The sequence below is a fragment of the Haliotis cracherodii genome, unplaced genomic scaffold (genome assembly GCF_022045235.1).
Source record: "Haliotis cracherodii isolate W230 unplaced genomic scaffold, xgHalCrac1.p SCAF_12, whole genome shotgun sequence".
Lineage (NCBI taxonomy): Eukaryota > Metazoa > Mollusca > Gastropoda > Lepetellida > Haliotidae > Haliotis > Haliotis cracherodii.
This window is the reverse complement of record NW_027266267.1, coordinates 26,521,394-26,543,118: the sequence shown is the minus strand read 5'-3', so window position 1 is coordinate 26,543,118 and position 21,725 is coordinate 26,521,394.

Here is a 21,725-nt window from a genome sequence, read left to right as displayed (position 1 = left end):
CTTTGATAAAACTGTACGGCACTACATAACAAACACACAAGTATGGTTAGATGAAATGGGGTTTATCTTTACGTTCTAGAATATTGCATTTGCAGCGAGATGTCTCTTGTACATCGATTAAATATATCATTTTCATTCACTTTCACCTGTATGTTAGTAAGTCCAAATAATAAAGATTCGGCATAAACAATGTTTAGACACAGCAAACTCAATCTCAGTAGTTTAAAAGTGATACTGCGAATGTCTCATAAAGTAAAGGTTCCTGTGGCTTGGTCCCACAAGGATTCTTACCCTCAACACATACTGTGTTACCACCATGTCTCTCCACACACCGAGTGCCAGGTCCACAGTTCGCGAGATTGCACGCACCTGCTGAAGCCTAAACATCAGAGACAATTCATAACACTACAGTAATACTAGTAATTCTAAACGTTGTGAGGTTTTTTAGCAAAGACGATATTTGTAAAGAAACTTGTTTTAACCATATTCTTTTTTTCATGAAATTGTTCCTTATTGAGTGTATTTTCTTATGTGACTAACGGTTGCTACCGGTAGAACAGGACATGCTTACCAGTTTTACAGCAATTCCAACAGTGTTTCTTTTTATTCAGATAAATAGGTAGGCCTGCACGTTATTGTCTGGTTGGTTTACAGCCTGCTGTCGCGTGGCAGTAGGCAACAGTGGGCTGTGTCAGGCAACAGACACCTAATTCTGTTGCAAATTGCATGCATTCTATTGGTAGCGCAGGACATACTTACCATGGTTGTTGAATGAAAGCAAAAAACCAACTGAACATGCAATTTGTACAATAACAATCATGTCATGTTTTAGCAGCAGATTTTAGACTCTGTTCAAAATTCCAGATTTTACCTCGAGACCTTCAGATACACCACCTATCGTTAATATTCCCACATGAAGATAGAATAACTTACTTGGTTTCTTTTCTTTGGATAAATAACGTATCCCTCCTTTGTCAAACTCGTGTCATCCTTGTGAGAAAGACGGCACACTAGTCTGTCAATGTTATACGCAAAACTCATACAGGAGCCTCTTTGAATGCATTTAAGGTGGCACAGCTTGATTCCAATACCATACACCACCTCCTGTTCCGTCGCTTGTCCATATTGGAGGTACATGTAAGTAAGTAGTAGGACAAGTAGTTCCATCTTCTGAAGAATCCAAAGTTCAAGACACTGCCCAGGTGTATTATACTCTCAGAATGTATCAGAGCTCCCTGGATGACCTAGCTGAAGTAAGGTGGTGGCTCTTGATATCAATCAAGCCTGATGCACTACTTTCGTAAAATGTATCCGAACTGCTTGAATAATATCATTAGAAATATATATGTACTTCAAGACCAGCCAGTGACTCTTCGCCTATGCTTATACTAATATCAGCACGCCTCTATTTGCCAACGCATCAGACAATATAAATATTGTATGTCATCTTGAAGTCTTGGTGGTATTCAGTAGTATAGATGTTTCTTTTGACTATGGCTGCTCATATTCGTCACTGCATCCTTACGTGTGGAAAGTCTAAAGCTAGTCACATGTCAATACAAGCTGGAAATTGTCTCATTCAAGAACATGAGCCGCCCTAGCCACCTGTCATGTAAGAAGGATAACATTATCATAAATTCTACCATTACACTGAAGAATGCTTGCTCTGTACACAATACTAATACCACACATATATATCTCCATCATTTAATTTCCATTATGTTAGAGGAGACGGGTGGCATCTGTGCCTGCAATGCCAGTATCCGATGTGTTATATGAGGGCAATGTGTTCACTAAGTCTGCATTACGCTGTACATCTAATCCACTGTGTGCTCACTCGTTTTATGCAAACAACTAGAAATGTCAAACCAAGGAAAAGTATCCAAGACGTTTTATCTTAGCTTCAAGTATATCAATGATACAATATCGTTCAATACTTGTCCAAATGCCAATTCCCTTTCACTGATTTACCTGACTCACCCGATTCAGAGTGACAAAAATAACCAGAAGGCTCTATGACAAGAGGTATTACTTCAACTTTCCAATAGTCTTTCTTTATGTTGAGCAATTTTTATGCAGCTCCAGGCTTTGATGTCTACATTTTACACCATTTGAGGTTGTTTAAAAGTTATTGGATCAGCGTTACAGCTTCCATAAAGCCTCAATAAAGCTTTTAAAACGTTTGATGGTAGACATATGGGGACATTTCCACATTTCACTCATCAGGGGCCACAATTATGTCGATGCAATTCTCCTACTTGATTTGTACCATATGTTCTCGTGTTTTCTTCTTGTGAACAGTTGTTTTGCCTTTGCATGTGTTTGCGACGGATGTCACAGGATACCTGGCACCTGGTATCATCACAATCAAATAGTGATTCATGAATACGTGCATATGGTACAGTCGGAATCGACTTTGCTTTCAGCAGAGATTTGACTTTGTCGATTTTAGTTATTATCATTCACGTGCTGGGCGGTATTTTCACAACTGGACATGGGGTTTGCCAATGCGCACATTTGTCCATTCAGGGGCTTGTAGTAGTTGTCACGTGTGCTATCACCAATCACCAAACATGAAAATCCCAAAAAGTTGGAGTATTTGTGGAAGCTCGTGAATGTGATGTTGTTCTATGGATATTGATGGATACTTCCAAGGGAGACATAATATATCTGTACATGTCTTATAAAATCAAGGTGTATTGTAACATTAAAGTATCATTATAATTTTGTACCACCAATAAGAAGGTATTAATCACGGCGTGCCAGACGTAATTCGTGTTTATTTTAATGGTTATTAAAGCGTGATTTTCATTCAAACTAACGAGTGAAAATATTATTATCAAATCCATATCATAACAGGAAAGGGGATAATAGCAAGGATGATTCAGTGCCGACAAAGATCACCAGTTATTTTCTCTACATTTTATATTGCATAAAACCAAAATTAATTAATGTGGAATTCACCCGCTACTTCAGTGTTTTGTTACATATGTATTTGTGTCAGACTCTTAGTCACCCCAAGTAAGTATATATAGAACATTATCAAAATTCCAGTTCGACACGCATGTTTGTTTGTGTGGGTGGTTTGATAGTGTATAGGGTTGGGAGGGTGGGTGTTTGCTAATATGGTTAGGTGAGTAGCAATAAAGTACAATTACTGGTAACATATTTATGTTGCTATCTGTTAAATACCTTTACATGTTTCCCCCTTAAACGATTGCGTGATAAACTAGTACTGGAATCGGCAGTGTTGCTGTCTGAAGTGGTTGTGTTTAAACGTTGAGAGATCATTATTTACGCAACAGGCACTAAACTCCATACTTTACAAAATATTTACTCCTCTGGACAAAAACTTTCACTGTTAAACCCAACCTACACATATTCCATAGAATACGATATCCCTCCAAACGTTATTGATTTGAAAACCTTGAAGAAATAGGACACTATATGTCGTGGCATAAAATATGCATTACAAAGATATCAAAACCTTGGAATTGAAGATGATGTGTGCTCTGACGCTGTGTCTACGTATTTATGCAATATAACATGTCAAACAAATATGATATATCATGAGAAAGTTCACGAGAATTGATTTTTGCCCTTTATTACAATATTCGTTGTCAGCAATCAGAAAGTGCTGCATACAACATCAAAACCTTGTCGGGCATTATTGCTTTTGAATGTGCTACAAGAGGCCCACGGCTAGTTATTGTAATACTTGACCAGTGTTCTTAGACTGAGTGAGTGAATATGGTTTTAAGTCGCTTTTAGCAATATTCCAGCAATATCACCGCAATGGACATCAGAAATTTGCTACACACATAGTGAAGATTCGAAACAAGCTCTTCGACGTGACGAGCGAGTGCTCTTACCACCAGGCTACCCTACCGCCCAAGTATGTCTTAAAATAAACTGTATTTGTTAAATATGAGATCAGATAGCCTTAGTTATATACTGTAGCTTGTCTACTTGCATGAAACGATATCAGTGCAATTGTAAGACGATAAAAGATCGATATCTTAGATATGGTGGGAATCTACGAGGAAGGAGTAAGACATGTATTGCAATAGACTCTACATAAAAATATATATCTGTCAAAACGTAAAGACGGCTCAACACACCAAATGTAGCACTAGTTTCAACGCACCTTGCAAAACATTCCACGTAGAATCGTCCCCAAATTTGTTCAGGTTTTTTTTAACTTTAAACAAATAATTTTTTTCAATGAATTCAACTTTGCTCTGACTGACTGTACTTGACCCTGATCACAAAGAACAAAATTCAGTGGGCACATGTATCTATGGAACCGATGCCGCAATATTTCTTAATGGAATTGCTTCTGGGAATCTGGATGAAGCGTACATTATTGTCAGCAAATAAGGATTATCAGACTTTGTTCGAGGCAAGAGAACGCCACAGTCAATACTGATTGACTGAAGCGCACTTCAAATGCTGGCATGGACTTCGAAGGGACAGGGGGGTCTTTTTTATGTTTTGATGTACTGTTCACTTTCACTTTTTGAACAGGTTTTATGGAAGACATGATACAAATGCAGTTTTATATTTCGGCACGTACAATATGTTCCCGTGCTTGTTCAGGTGAATATTTGACCTGCCGCTGCGTGTGTTTGTGACGGGTGCCAATGGTGGGGCAGAATACACTCACCTTTTCACCTCAGTTACACACCCGTAACATTATTTAGTAGGGCAGCAGCACAGCACTTAAAACCAAACTCAAAGAATTCAAAAGTAGAAAAGAAGAAATCCACATAAAAAGACTCCCACCATTAATCAACTGTGATCAAGGCTATGACATATCTTCTGCTTACCATCAAGTCATCACAGATTCCCTTTGTTTGTTACTGGCTTCACCCCCTTGTATATGTGACTGACATGTTTTTCACCCCCTTTGTACTCCACTGAAACCACCCCTATCTATTCAACTGTGTAAACTCTACCTTATACTTGTTGACATGCTTCTAATCCATACTCTGTACCCCACTTGCTTGATCCGTTAGAACCTAGACTGCAATGACGCTCCTAATTGTAATACAGAAATGCATCCATATATGTTATCCTTACTCAGTAAATGCACTATCGTGTCACTTGATTGTTTGCTCTGTTAACAGGCCACCGCCAGAAGGCATGAGTACTGCTGTGAGGCGGCAGGCAATCAATACTTCCTTTGTATGTAAATTGTGTGAATGGCGGGTGCTACTGTTATGGCAGGGTGTGAAGCCCATTTCTGGTGTCCCCCGCCGTGATATTGCTGGAATATTTCTAAAAGCGGCGTAAAACCATACTCACTCACTCACTCACTGTTATGGCAGGACATCCTTGCTAACATCTTGTGTCATCATTGGTTTTCAGTGGTCCATTCACAAATTGTTCACAGATATTTTGACCATTTCGCCAAAGGGAATCTCTTTCGGCAGGTAATCTGGACTGGTTATTCTCTTGCATTGCCAATTTATATTTGCAATCATCCACATTGGTATTAAACAAGCAGGCTACAGGCAGTTGTACCTTTAATAACCATTGTGTGGCACTCATCAATCACAACTGCCTGAACATTATCCTAAAATGCCAAAGTGGCTCCTTGAGATGTTGAAAATAATTCCTCTTGGTGACATGAGATCACATCATGAAGTCCAGATTCTATTACCTCTGTGACGCATCAGTCTCACATTCCTAAAAAACAAAAATGATACAATGTTCAGCACACAGTTACCATTCCACTAACTTTCATTAAACGTATTATCAACAATATTGTGATGGTGTCGTAACTGCGTTTGGGGGCGTCAATAGACCCTACAGCAGTTACTTAAGTGTATTGGGCGTGTCGTCATGGACAGTCATGACTGCAACTCGCTTGGTCGGGAGGAGCGGGTCGGTAAGTGAAGAAGTGAGGGAACCGAGGACCATTACTCCTAATTATCCCCATAGGCATTCAAGTATGGGCATACTCAGAAACAAGGGGGACGTTCGGGTAGCCTAGTGGTTAAAGCGTTCGCTCGTCACGCCGAAGACCCGGGTTCGAATCCCGACATGGGTACAATGTGTGAAGCCCATTTCTGGTGTCCCCCGCCGTGATATTGATGGAATATTGCTAAAAGCGGCGCAAAACCAAACTCACTCACTCACTCAGAAACAAGGAATAACACTACCCAAGGTTTGGTACTCACACATGTTTACTCAGCTTCAGTCCATCTCTCAATACACAGCCACTTGGTCAGAAACAGACAGGTCATATAGTGGGGAATTAGAATGACTTTCAAAACCGCGCACTACTGTGATGGTGTTGAAGGTATACAGATTCTGAGCTGTAACCTTTCCTCTGACGTAAAAGCGGACCAAGCAACTGGACGATCAAATATTTTCCATACCAGTGGGAAGACATACTCTACAGTCACGCTCTTGCGTACAGATATACTCAAGGGCTTCCCCCTGTTGATGTTTCGGTTTGATGTGTCTCTTGTACGTGTAAAATCTTATACATATCCATTTTCTCATGCACGTTTGTTTACAAACAAGAAAGGAGTCAGCGATATGTAAGCGTGTATGACCCCGAACAACAAATGTGCAAGGGTTATTTGTTTGGTCACGTGATATACAAATTAGCCTGTTTCAGTTGTGTTAGCTAAGTTTGTTTGTTATTTAACGCCGGACCCAGCAATATTCCGGGTCGGGGGCCTCCAAAGACACCCTCCTCTCACTCTATATATCACCAATTAAATCTAAAATAGACTACGGATGTGCCATATACGACACCCTAAACCAATCCCTAAGCAAAAAACTAGCCTCAATCCAATATCAGGCTCTAAAACTAATAACACGCACTCAACATGGCACCTCCTACACTTCACTCCAGGCCTTAACAGGAGAAATGCCACTAAATCTACGTAGGGAACAATTAACCCTAAATTTCTGGGCCGCGTCTCAATCCAACCCCCTAATCCCAAACCTAATAAACAAAAATATCAGCCCCAATAACCAAGTCCTACCTCAATAACACCCTCTACTTACTCCAATATCCCAAAGAATAATCAATTACTTAAATGAACACAAAAAAAACAATTTTAATCAAAACTGTAACAAGTCAAATATCTTCACCCCAAAACTTATAACACCCAAAATAGACACAACACTAGCTAGCACAATAAATAAACAAACATAGCAAAAACCACCACACTAGCATACAAACATAAAAAATGGCTAAATTGGTGTCACATTTACAGGGACGGATCTTCAGATCCGATCTCCAAACACACAGGTTTCGGAGGCCACATCAAACAACCAACTCAAGCCACACAATCCTACCGACTCCCAAACAATCAATCAATATTCACGACAGAACTAATGGGCATGGCCTCAGCCCTTCATAATCAACAATCTAAAAAACAACAAAAAACCCTAATTCTTACCGACTCGCTCAGTGGACTACAAGCACTCCAAAATAAAAACACCAAAAACCGCCCTGAACTAATAAATCAAATACTATAAAGCTCATACGATTTAACTAAGGCAGGCAAACAAATAGTATTAATTTGGATCCCCGCCCACGTATACGTAGGAATATACGAAAATGAAAACGCCGATAAAGCAGCTAAACTATCCCTTTAAATCCCAGAAATAAACTTAAACCTACCCATATCCAAATCAGAAATTAAAAGTGTCAACAAACAAAAAATCACCAAAAATGGCATAACTTATATCTAAACTCAAATAGCCAAATCAAAAAGGTTCTAAAAAAACCCTAACCAAACCAAATATTCTACATCCATCTAAACAAATCGACAGAGTAATCACTAAACTCCAAACAGGACATACCAACCTAAATAACCATCTAAAAATAATAAGAAAACACACAACAGGAACCTGCCCACATTGCAAACAACAAGAAACCCCAGAACACGCACTCATACACTGCACCCACTACCTAACACACCGAACTACACTACAAACCACCCTAAATCTGAATAAGGCTCTTACTCTAGAAGCAATCCTAAACCCACAAAATAAAATAGAAAAATTCAAAGCCTTAGGCGTATACTTAATCAAAACAGGACTAATAAATCGCATATAAAACCCCAATAAACTACCAAAACCAAACCACATAATCAAACCAACAATCTTCCATACTCAGCTCCCTTAATTCGCCCCCCAAACCCTCTTGGCATTTTTTTTCAAATCTCAAAATTTCCAAAATGTTAAATAAGCAACCACTAAAACACCCCTACTGGATTGCCAAACAACTTTTTCCCCTTTTCGGAAACACATTCAATGGCCTTGCCCGTGTGCAAAATACGCTGCAGTCGGAAAGCGCACATAAAATCTCCAATAAAAGTAAGTAAGTAAGTAATATTCCGGTGATTGCCTAAACGTCGGGCCAAGAAAAGTCGGGCCGGGCCGGGCCGGCCCAGCGGGTAATACTAAAAATGGATTGCAGAATGATAAAACGAAACGTGCATATATAGGCAGATCTCAAAAGGTTATAGCGAAAACGGCACCTCAGCAAAACGTCACCGGGCGAAAACGGCACCGATTGGCGAAAACGGCACCTCGACTCAAGCGAAAACGGCTATTATTGCCTGGCGAAAACGGCACCTTATTTTTTTTTTACCTTGGTCAAAACAGTGCTATTAAACTTATATGGTAACTTGCAAACACCTTTAATTGTGAGATGCTAAAACAAGTTTACATTAGAAATTATCATTAGAATTATCATTAGAAAATGCATCTGCAACAATATAATAAACTGATAATTATGACTACATACCGTGAGTCCTCGTAGAAAAGTCAGTGTCTTGACTGTGTGTTTTCTTTGATGAGAATGTTTCTCACCGACCTTAGCGTGTAGGGGTGTGATGTCCTGGGCAGGAAACGACAGTGTTTTGACTATTCTTCTATCATTAATTAACCTGTTGGGCATACCTAATTATTACTTATTCATGTTAAACCAACACAGGATGTTTTCTGCAATTGGATATTCGCGAATGTCATAGGGCTGACACGACACGTATTAATAACTGTCCTAGCACTTCTAAAGTTCAAAATCAACCTTAAACACACAAATGTATCATCAAATGTGTTTACATCTATAGATTAGTATTATATCTACCTATATACTACTTTATAATGTCACAGTATATCGTATTTAAAGAAAACTAGTCCGTCAAAGTCAAGCACGTTTATTGTATTTTCTGAAGAAAATCTCTGTCAGAAGTGTTTAGTTGGGTCCGACTTGGCCCGGGCTGTCAAAATCAACTTAAACCTCACAGATGTATATTCAAATGTATTCACATCTATAAACAAATATAATATCTACCTATATACCACTTTATAGTGTCTCAGTACATCGTATTTAAAGAAAACAAGGTGCTGAAAGTGAAGCCCCTTTCCCTCTACATTCTCAATATAGTCTCTATCAAAAGTGTTTGGCTTGTGTTGGGTCCGACTTGGCCTGGGCTGTCAAAATCAACTTTAAACGCATAGATGTATCATCAGTTGTGTTTATATCTATATCTTCTTTTCTTTAAATACGATGTACTGTGACGGAAACATAAACATTTAAATGATAATGGTGATGATATTTGTTTATGATGAGGATGATCACCATATATTAACGTCTATGGTGTGATTAACAAGGAGGCCTTTCATGATTGAATTTAATCGTGAACTATTGCACATATTTATTTATCTGAAGATCCTCTTGTGAAGCATGTCAAGACTGAAAACAAGCCAGTCAATTGGTGTTCCCAAACGACCCATTGGTGTAGTACTGAATATCAATGTTAACAAACCTGATATGGTCCTTTTTGATAAATCCAATGAAACCATTGTATGACCGATTTATCTGTTTCTTTTGAAACTAATGAGATTCAGGAGAAACAAGGCAAAGACAGTATGAGGACCGTACTAATGAAATGTCAAGCTAGCTTCCCAAGTTGTTATACTCGCCATTCATGACAAGAAAAATCCCATTTCCTGACGCTTAAAATAGTGTTTGTATTAATTAAAATGCACACATTTCCAAATATTCGAAATATTCCAGTGTCCATACCGTCCACTACCCTTGAAGGATAATGATGACGTAGGCGACAAAAACGACAACGACAACAACGATGTACTGGATTGACTTTCAGAAAGCATATGATTCTTTCTGTTTGGGAATGTTTGGACATGTTGTAGAAATTTACGTCAGTGTCCACATCGTCCACTATCCTGGAAGGTGTATCTCGCCACATATGTTAGCGGGTAGAGACACAAAACCAAATAAAGACATGACACATGTGTATGCATACAATTTGGAATAATATGGACAGTTTACAATCCTAGACACATTCCACATTAAGCCATGTTAGATCATGTTTACACTGCTGTTTTATGTATGAGAACACAAGAATGTACGCATTTATCAGTCATTCAAATCTCGGATTCAGCAAACGTTTTCGTATCTATTTTTAGTAAAAATCGTTAGGAGTTTTGCGATCAGGGTGTTAGTTGTCAATTTTAGGTGCTTAAAATGCACTTTAATGAATCCTTGGAGTCTGTAACCTTGAGAAACGTTATGTAATGTTAATAATGCAAAAGTCAGTAAAAGATAAAGCATAAGTTTTGTGACCGGAACTAGCATGTTCGAGGTAAAGCTTACGTTTTGTGTACCATCAAAAGCATGAGAATGATGACATTTCTTCAAAACATGACAAAATCCCTATCATCCACAACATGACAGATATTTACCACGAATGTGTGTACCGAACTCTCGAACCTATTCTCCGATCACGACCGCCTCACCATAAAAATACATATAGATTTGGACCTGTGAAGATCAGGGTTAGAACAGATCTTCAGCAACCAATGCTTGTATTAAAAGGTGACTATGGTTGTCGTTAGAGGCGACTAACGGGATCGGGTTGGTTGTCAGGCTCGCTGACTTGGTTGATTGGATGCATGTCATCTTATCCCAATTGTGTGAATTGATGCTCGTGATGTCAATCACTGGATTGTCAGGTCCAGACATGATTATTTGCATGACCTCCCTCATATAGCTGGCATATTGCTGAGTGTGGCGTTAAACAAAAAAAACAAAACAAAAAAACTTATAAATTTAACCGCTTATTTCAAAATTCGAGATATAAATACATAGCGCCATCTCGAACTCCCAATCTGACTTTACAATAGAACTGTCTACCATGATATCGAATTTTGAATTTGCCACCGTGACAGCTTTAAGAAATCTTAATTAGAATTTTACATAACTGTAAACAATTCTCCTCGATACAGGTTGAGGAATCTGCAATGAAGTCAAAGAAAGTGATCATTTGCAACATTGTCAAACTTAGTTTCATCCACAGAAACCACGGACCTTTTTCGCAAAACTAAAATTCAACTCAATCCTTCACTTGTTTTTCTGTCACAATGTTTATTGATTATTAGCTGCGAAATACATTTCAATTACTCATCGAGATACATTTCAATCAGCCACACCTTACACCTGTTGTATTCTGAATTGATCGTCTATGCAATCGTATTTCTATGGATCTATAATACACAGTCTGTTACTCAGTTTCATTTCGCTTATTGACTTTCTACATAGGTGAACAGGGACATTTATTTTACATGCAAACAACATGTTATTAAGGAAAATATAATTACATGATAGGAGTTTGTGAACACAGAAACAATTTTTTATTCAAACACCTCTTCCTTTAAAAAAGCATATATATTAACACACACAAATGGTTTTTACAAACAATAGTTGATTTTATGCTTCCAAACAAACCACACGCAAGCTATTGTTGAATTTTAAAATATAGCCAAGGTAAATGTATCCACAGAAAATAATATAATATCTACCTATATACCACTTCATAGTGTCTCAGATCGCGGTATGTAAAGAAAACTTGGTGCTCAAAGTGAAGCTGAATGGGTGACACGTTTATCAGCTGTTGTATCAGCGCTGAATAATGAAGTAACCAGATTAATCGGGAAGAAACCATGTGATGCGGTGAAATGAAATCTGTGACTTTCGAATCTTCATCACCGAGGAGAGGCAAAGAACAAAAACTTCCGGATAGAGTAAGCGTAAGATATTTATACCAGCCCGATGAACTCGATGGAGGCCTACGTCGCGCAACCGATCCGATTTGGTCTCTTAAGACATATAACATTAGACGATTGGTTATGAAAGAAGGAGAGCCTATTCTTTATTATCTTAAAGATGGACCAGGCAGGGCATTTGTACGAGAAGAGTTGCTCATAGTTCCCAACGATACAGTATTACCGCCCTAAATAACCATAAGCATAGGTAGTTACACCATCCTTATCAATCCATCTCTTTGTATCTAAGGGGGATAATGATGTCTTGTTCATTCTTAATCCATATATCCATATATCCTATGATTGTAACTTCTTAAAGAGTTCATCTCGTGTTTGAATGTTCTACCGTTGAATAATGCTTCTTTATACTGTTCGTGTTTGATATGCTTTTTTACCACATACTTCTTAACACCCTTAGCTTTTCTTATCTCTCCATTATCGGACTTCTTTATAGAATACATCTTAGGTCCTAATCCGACATACTCCGCTATAGGAGTCCCAGCACATTCATCCTTCATCTTACCTAACACCTTTTTATTTACTACGCTGTGCAGTGGATTATCTTTAGGCTAATCGCTCGTGTCGTACATATCTATTTTTTCTGCGATATCTTTATACACATCTTCGGTTTGTATTTCCATCACCAAAGCATCTGTGTCGGTATATAACACCTCGCATCTATCACCGTATTGCTGATTGCTGTTTAAGTTCATTGTAGTAAAATTCATACATTAAGTGTTTTGACAAGTCAAGAATACTCATACTAACGTACACCGGTCTGCTGAATTTTATATTACTCTTCTGCATATGCAACACGGCTAACTCGTTATCGAATATCTTGCTTCTGTTAAAAGCCGGACTGGCTATAAGTTTCCTGAGTCTTTCTTCCTCATTAGATCTGACTAATTTAACATCAACACTCTTCCTTAGATCCTCCATAGTTTTACCAAATACTGAGTTATTCATGAGCTTATATAGATTCTTTTCAAAATCGCTGGTAGCTATCTTTCTTAAATCTGTGTTCAGCCTTATATAGGGCTCCATCCAAGGGCTTTGATCAAACTTTAGAACTCTGTGTATTTTCTTTAGTTTCATACCTAACGATAGATATAACTGGAGATTTCTGTAGTGAACTATATATTTTGTCTTATCCATCAAATTTGGTACGAGTTTTTCTACGTTAGCTAACCTTGTATTACCCATCAAGGAGTGTTGATATTCTGACATCCAATCTTTATTAACCATTAATCTTTCGGGAGCTAGCGGATAACTGTTATGATCTTTATGTAACGAATTTGGATATTCCAAGTCAACTTCTAGTATGTACCCTTTATTCACATTGATATTATGGATATCATTCACTTCGACCAACTCAAAACTACCCGTGGGAAAAGGTTGACTCATAGCCCATCCGTACAAATTGTTGGCGTCGAGATATAATATATGAATGTCTGGTTTACTCGGATCATAACCTTCCACTAATTTATTATTAGCCTTAGAGAACGTTTTGCTACCATCGATATACCACCTCTTAATCCTTTCTCAATAAACAAGTGCATATCGTAATCTGTGAGTAGTTTTAGTTCTACATCGGTCTTCTTCAACAATGCATCCCAAGATAGTCCGGGACTGGAAAAGTACCATGCCAGATCCAAGCCGTATTGTTTTAAACATGTCTTTCTAAATATCTCGAATATATCGGCGAGTAAGAGTACATCGGTTTTTAAGTACAGATCGTGATAATCATCTAAACTCTTACAACCTAATTGATCCCAGACCGTCAGAGCGTGTTCATAATCGGCATCTGTTATTTTAGATTCTGTTAAGTTACTATAGAATGATTCAAGGGGTGGTAATTTAGTTGCATCGAATCTAGACCAATCATCCATATATTCGTAAGGATATACACCTTTTCTCAACAACAAATGACGAGTTAACCTATCGGTATACTGATTTGTTATCGCAAAGTCATCGGGATTGTTCACATTAGCTAAATTGTCCATTGAAGATAACAGAAACTGTACGAGGTCTATGAATCTAAGCCCATTACTTTGCTTTATTCTGGCTTTCCCATCCTTGTCTGTATAATGTATAGTTTTAGTCAACGAGAACGATATGTATTTTTCCAAATTATTAGGAATGCACGTTAAACCACCGTCGGTCTTTGAGATAGTTTGCAGGATGAGATGTGATTCATATCCTCTAAGGTTGTGAAACACAACGGGGATTGGTATTGTTTGAGAATTCATTTTTAGTTTCAAGTTACACACGTTATGCGCGGCTCCCCGATAATTACCCCTTGACGTGGCAATGATCTCTTGCGGAATCCCCATTCTGGGGTCTATTACAAATATGACAAATTGTTGACTTCTTATAGGCCCTTCAATCACCCCTCGTCATGGGTTTCTTAAGCGATAATTTTACCCTGATTATTCTCTCTTCTTTTTGTAGGTATTCTAGGAACTTTCCCGCTGCATCAAGGCCTCTATAAATCACGGGTGGGTTTTCCCATCATACCTTACAACTATATATGCAAACCCACAAGGAATATGTTCTTGAGTTTTGTACGTAAAACTACTATCTTGATTATTGCGTTCAGTATTTTCTATAGGTTTGATAAGTGATTCGAAGTTAGCGTAAATTACGTATGGTACTGGTATTTGATTACAATAATGTTCAAATTTTAGTATATTTTCTCCCTCTTTAGGCATATCGATCCTGATAGCAGTCTGTCCAACACCTCTACTGTCTTCTTTATGCACTTCTAATAGATCCCGTCTGCTGTACCCATGCAGACATCTTTCGCAGAAATATTTCTTTTCTTTATGGGTTGTTTGATCCTATAATAGTCTGCTTAAACTCTTTATCCATGTATAATGATATTTACCATCTTTTTCAATGAAAAATGAATTGATTCTGGGAATAAGTTCCGGAGCGGAGCTTATCCTGTGTACAACAATTCCTTCAGAAGAATGTCCGAAAACATTTTTAGCTAAATTATTTTGCTTTTCCACATTATCAATTTGTGATATTGGTGTAGGTTCGTCTATGCTATCAAAGTTGAGTCCATCGTTGTTAGGATAGCTAGAAGGTCTATTTGCAATTTTAGAATCTACGGGGAACAATGCAGATCTTACCATCATTCTTAAACAGTCATCAGATTTATTTTTTACATTAATTATGGCTTTTTTTCTTTTAATAATTAATCTATATAAAATACACCTGTGAAGGGCATATAATTTGCTATATCTAAATATAAACTATCGATTTCATCCACACCCCAACCCGAACCCCTATTAGTCCAGCGTTCTAAAGTTGCCTGTATCCCCTGAATTGATGTATCTAATGATGCGTTTATAGTGTCGGATTCTGTTATAACTTCTTGATTGCTCCAGAAATATGGTTCAGTATATTCAGTGCTATTGTCTGTGCTACTTTTACTCAATGACATTTTAATCGTCAGCTGTAAATCATCTAATTCCTAGTTAATTTTGCTCGATATGATGGGCTTAACATCATTAACATCCATGTTGGAATTAATATCCATCTTCCAACCTCTTAGATATTTACCAACGCCGGCGGATGTGGGTGCAAATTTTAATTCTTGTTGTTTTTTATCAACATCGTCAACTGATTTATTATCATCGGGTTGATTATTATCTAGTAAAGCGATCAATTCAGCTATTCTCATTCGATAATAACCTCTCAGCCCACTGTTTTTTGCTTGAGCTTTGAGTTCTCTAACAGTCTTGGGTTTGTTGTATTCCAAACCGAATAAATGGATCAATTCAGCTTTTCTCATTCGAGAATATCCACGTAGACCATGTTGCTTTGCCAAAGCTTTGTGCCATTTGCCATTGTGATAAATATACACTTCTAGTATCATTTGTCTAAATGCATGCCCAGCCTAACATCTCCACTGGTGAGTCATAGCTGTCATCGCTATTTCTAGATAAGCAGTCAGGGTGACATAGTGTGTTTACAGGTTATAGTGGCTGATAAGACTCACCCTAACTAGGTCATGGTTTATGCGTAGTTATTGTGTAGCTAAAAATAGCGTTGACTGATAACCCAAACATTATGAATGCTATCTCGCGTTTGTTTTGTTCCTCTGACGGTGTATAAAACTGACTTATTGTTGGTCTCTGTATTGGGTCAAGTTTTTTTATTAAACGAGGAAGTATTCATGCAATCCGTAAACGTTTGAATTGAATGTTCTTTATTAATAAAATCTAATCTTAATATCCTATTCCTGGTCCATTGTGACTGGGCTGCTTCGAGCTGTTCTAATGCTTTATTATGTTGTTTACGTTCCTCTTCAACTTCTTTAGCATTTGATTCCCTCAGAGTAGAAAATAAAAAATTACTCCCCGAAAAAGCTAGAACATTAACAATAGCCCCACCAACCATCATCGCAATTCATGCCATGTTCGATAATATATAATAGTCAAATGTTTAATTACTTCATTATGTCTTCTGGGATAAGCCCTTGTTTGATGAGCATATCTTTTGTTGTCATTGCTAATCCAATATCAAGAATCACCATACCGATATCATAACCATTAAAATCTAGCTTGGGTGGTGTGGCTTTAGTAATCATTTTAGCTATACGGGCATAGCCAATGGCCAAGCCGCTGACCACCGCTGAATAATATGTTGCGTTTACCAACATTTTACCGTCTGTAACTGGAAAAGTCATGCTTCTTATAGCATTATATGGGGGCTAACCTCTAATTGAACTTGTTGTGACATCAGGGTCACGTTTTCTCTTCTCCGGTCTTATAAAACAACCATACCACCGCTATAGCAACAACTCCTACTAGTGCCCAAGTTTTAATCGGAAGACTATGCTCAATATTTGAATTATGCATTATTTTCGCTTTCCTCGCCAGCCAGCCCTTTCTACCGGCTGCGATTTTTTTTTTGTTCTTCATCACTCTGGCTTGTGCATCCTTGTTCACTTGTTGTACAATCTGTGGTGTCACTTGAGTCTCCATTATTATTAAGTGGGCACGTATGTTAAAATTGACAATACCTAGCCGTTATTAAAGCGGTGGTCACCGGAGCTAAGAACATTCAGTATCTATGATAAAACTCACAGCTGCGCTTACTGCGCTTATAGTGTGTTCGATGAATGGGTCTTTCACAAGAGATTCGCATAAATACATGCGATGTTCTGCCGGGATAGGGAGAAACGTACTAGCTACGACTGTGTATAGTTGTAACATAGCCGACCCTATTGTTTTAGTCATGGTAGCTCCGAGTCTAGACTCATAACGCACGTACAGTTTTTTAATTTCTCCATCGGTCATGTTATCAATTTTTTCGATGGTACAATTTTCCCCCAAATATTGGGAACATTTTCCACCGGCTACCAAGGCGGCGAGTCTTTCTCTATGTTTATCCAAAGATTTATCTACATCTTGATCTGGCTCATCTTTGAGCATTTGTTTGATGAGTTCGTCGCATTCCATAATGTAATACCTAAGTAGATATTTAAAAGTCTAACATAATATAATATGGTATATCCAACACAGCCCGTAATAATAAACTGTTGTGAAAGAATGAGGATTTCAAGCCGCATTATTACATAATAACCGTTAATGTTCAATTTACTAGTGCTATCTTTTTGCTTTTTTGCTATATTTGCTATAATTTTGCCATATTTTTGCTATAATTTTGCTACATTTGCTAAGCAATTGCATAAGCAGCTTGTTGATCGGTTTTAATACGAGTTTACAATGCTTCATTGAAGCTAACAGTTTTCTGACTTTATATCGTTCAGACTTGGTATAAATAACATCATTTTCGCGTAGACATTACTCGAATGAATCTCGGTCTTTGCAATGAAACAGGGCTACCCATTTGGTCTGCTCTCTAAGATCTTTCAGGACAGAGTTGTATTTGTGAGTAAGTACCCAAACGCTATGCTGAGTATGCCGTCCGGAGAATGCTAAATATGACAGCATAGCTTTCTTTTTTGTGAGTTCTTTACTCGCACTGCAACCGTCTATAATGAAAAGGGTTGATTCTCCTTTGTATTTTTCATGACATACTCGTAAACAGTCCTGTAAACGATCGACCGGATCAACTCTGTGTACCCCATCGTCATTTATTACGCAATCTCTCGATAGGTATGTTTTATTGATGCTTATAGTCGGGCACAGAATAATAATATGATCGAAAACGTCCCGATAATGACTTTCTAAAATATCTAGAATAAAAGCTGTTTTTCCACAACCCGTTTGCCCACAGATGATAGCGCAGTGCGGTTCTTTAGGTAAAAGATTGTCGATAGATTGCTTGTACGAATCGTCCATATCTGTATATTAAATTGCGCATCCATAATCACATACAAATATATGTTTAATTTACCAGCCGATTCCTGGAGCTTCGTTATCTGCATAGTGACACCCTTGGTGGCATTTTCTATTCAACGCCCACTGCCGTGTAGTTGGTCATCGTCTGTTGATCGTATGTCCCGCCATAGCGCGTACTTCGTGGTGAGGTATTCACCCATCGATACACCCCCGAGAGACAGATCTTTCGCGACCGCGTTAACTTCTGGGCTTCGTTTTATAGAAGGGAGTTTTTTAATCTCATCCCATTGTTGATACGCTAGCATTCCTTGACTATATAGTTGACTAGGAACGCCCTTGATAGTCAATTCTACTTTTGTAATCTTTGGATTGTAGAACTTCTCGGTATTTCTTTTAAATGCATTGGAGGGGTCCTCGAACAACAATAAAATAACCTTCAACGATCTCGTGGGGACGTTTAGATTGATTTTCCACGTCGTATCTTTTTTGTTCCTTGTGATCTTTCGATGTTGAAGCACGCGATCGTACAAAATGGCTAAACCTCCGGTATACTGGTTACGATTTTGTCTGGCTAATTCAGGATCTGTTATCATATCATAGCAAGATATTGTCAATGGAATAGCTAGCATCTTCATCAGCTCTACCATAGTCATTAAAAGTGAGTTCGTATTCTAACCTATCACCTAGGGATGCTTGATAAAAGGGCATGTGGGAATCTAGTAATTCAAAGTCGAGCGGAATATAGAATCAGTTACCTAATGCGCTGGAAACAGCGAGATCTTTTACGACGGCATTATCACCATTTTCAGCACCCACACGCAGTCTCAATGTGTTCCGATTACAAATACCTTGGTTCTGTAAGTTTTCCTGCTCTTTATCTGTTCTCCAAAGATCCATGAAACAATAGTATACATCACAATCATCGATATTCAAAACCTCATTACCGCTAATTTTAATTGCGATTTTCTTAACGATAGCATGACCTATGTTCTGAACAGGCTCCCTGTGAACGTCGGCAGAAGTCAAACTAATCGTAAATGCTAGTCGGACAGTTCCCAGAACTAACACATCGTGTGCGCCGTGATTAGGAAAGCGAACCAGAAGCGTTTGATTCTGATCGATGGTACTAGGGTCATTAGTTATAGTTACAGACTGACGAATTGCTTTGACCCCTAATGGATCCCGAAGTCTTCATTGTGGGTTTAACTTGCGTCCGTATTACGAAGACATCGTTATATTGAAATTATGTAACCTTATGTTTAATATAAAAATGGATGATATTAATCTAGATAACATAACTGATACTAGTACAATCGAAGAGGGTACTGATGAAACCAGCTTTACGAATCTTAACGATGAACTTTTGAAACCAGCCGTTAATGATTATTACAATGCCTTAAAAGAAAGCCCAATTGGTCGTGACTATTCAAAGTTTACGATAGACAGTAAAGGAATATTGTGACTGAGTGGCTCTCTGGATATTGATCTTATGAATTCTCGTACGCGTAAGCCCCTAGCTTTGTCTACGATAGCCGCTAAACATGGCATCAACTTTGTTTGAAATGAATTAGGTTTTGTAGACTTCTCACGACGAGAAGAAACTTTCCGCGAAGACTACTAAGGTTCTTCGGATTGTGCCTGATGAACTCGGTAACATAGATAATTTGGAAGAAAGCTCGAAGGTGGCCTCGGACAGACTCGAAGAAATCTTGGATACCTACTACGATAATTCCACGGTCAGTGTATCACCATATTCGCAGTTCAGTATTAGGGAATTAGGAGGTCTTGACAAGGCAATGCAAACAATGCGGGGAGAACTCATCAATAATTTAGCCAAGCTATCCAAACTCGACAAGCATATAGCTATGAGTTACCTGGTGGTATAAAAGAGTGGATAAAAAAGCATTTAAAAGCATTAGGTTCAGCACTGGGAAAGCTCACTGGGAAAGCTGCATCTGCACTTTCCGGTATAATAGGGAGTATTGTTTCCTGGCTCTGGAATTTATTAGCTAAGACCACCACTTGGCTTAGTCAAAACTTGTGGGCACTGATCGTAGCAATTGCAGGGCTGTTGTACGTATCCGCTAAAGACTATTTAACCAAAACAGTTCGCTAAGAACTATTTAACCAAATCATGAGTAAACCAGCCGCGACTCCACCTACTATAAGCGCTGTTTTTTCATTAATATGTTGTTGATTTTTAGCTGTAATATGGGGTGGCACTTGTGGTTGTGCGTTAGTAGATGTGTTAGTAGATATCTGTGGCTTGACTATTCCCGTTTCGCCTGTGTTTGTTTGCGTTATTAATTCGGTGTTAATATCTGAATTTATACCTGGTTTTTGCTGATCAGTAGCAATAACAAATTTATTATTATAACCAATTACTTGACCGATCTTAAGTTCCATATTACTCGGAGACATGAATAGTCCCGGCGCATAAACATAGTATACTTTGGATTGAGCGTACTGTAATACATCTTGATAACGTTTTATAGAAGATGGTATTTCAACTGGTGAATTAATAGCATCCTCCACGTTTGCAACAAACTGTTTTTGTGCATCGAGCGCCGTCCCAGAACCGATTATTCCCGTTCGTGTTTGCGATTGTGCACCAAGAATTGTCCATACATAAGTTCTTATTGATTCATTAACTCTTACAACTCCTGGGTTAGTAAAATTATTTTCTGTTTTATCAAATAGAAATTCATTCCCAGCATTTCCAGGTGGTTGCTCAACCTTTTGGACGGTGAAAGCAACACCACCCTTAAAGTTCATACGATCATCTCTCCACTTGTTACTCGAGAGAGCAAAGCTCAGAAGAAGCCGACCCCTTTTCAGTAAATCATTGCTGACTTCTTTAACAGAGTGTGCACCAGCGTACGGAATACCTAGACTATGGTTAACTCCACTCAGATGCCAATCTTTACTCGTAGAAACATTAAATTCCTGATAAATACGTTCGAATGCCCACCTATTGTACGGATTATTTGAGGAATTCCATGCTCGATCCTGCGGTAATGGGGCACTAATTTCTTTAAGTATACGTCTAATCTGATAGTAGATGTGAAATGATAAAACAGACTTATTTAGTTCAAATCCTGGGGCATGAAGAGATACACCACATCCTGTTGTGGCACACCATATGGCAATGTTTAACTGATTCTGCCAAAATTGCATTGGATTGTGGAACCAATCGTGCACCATTTTATCGCTAGATGCCGTGAACCTGTATTTTTCAAAGATATCAGGGAATTCAACAACAAAATTAGCACCAGAGGCAGGTACTAAAATCGACTGATTAGT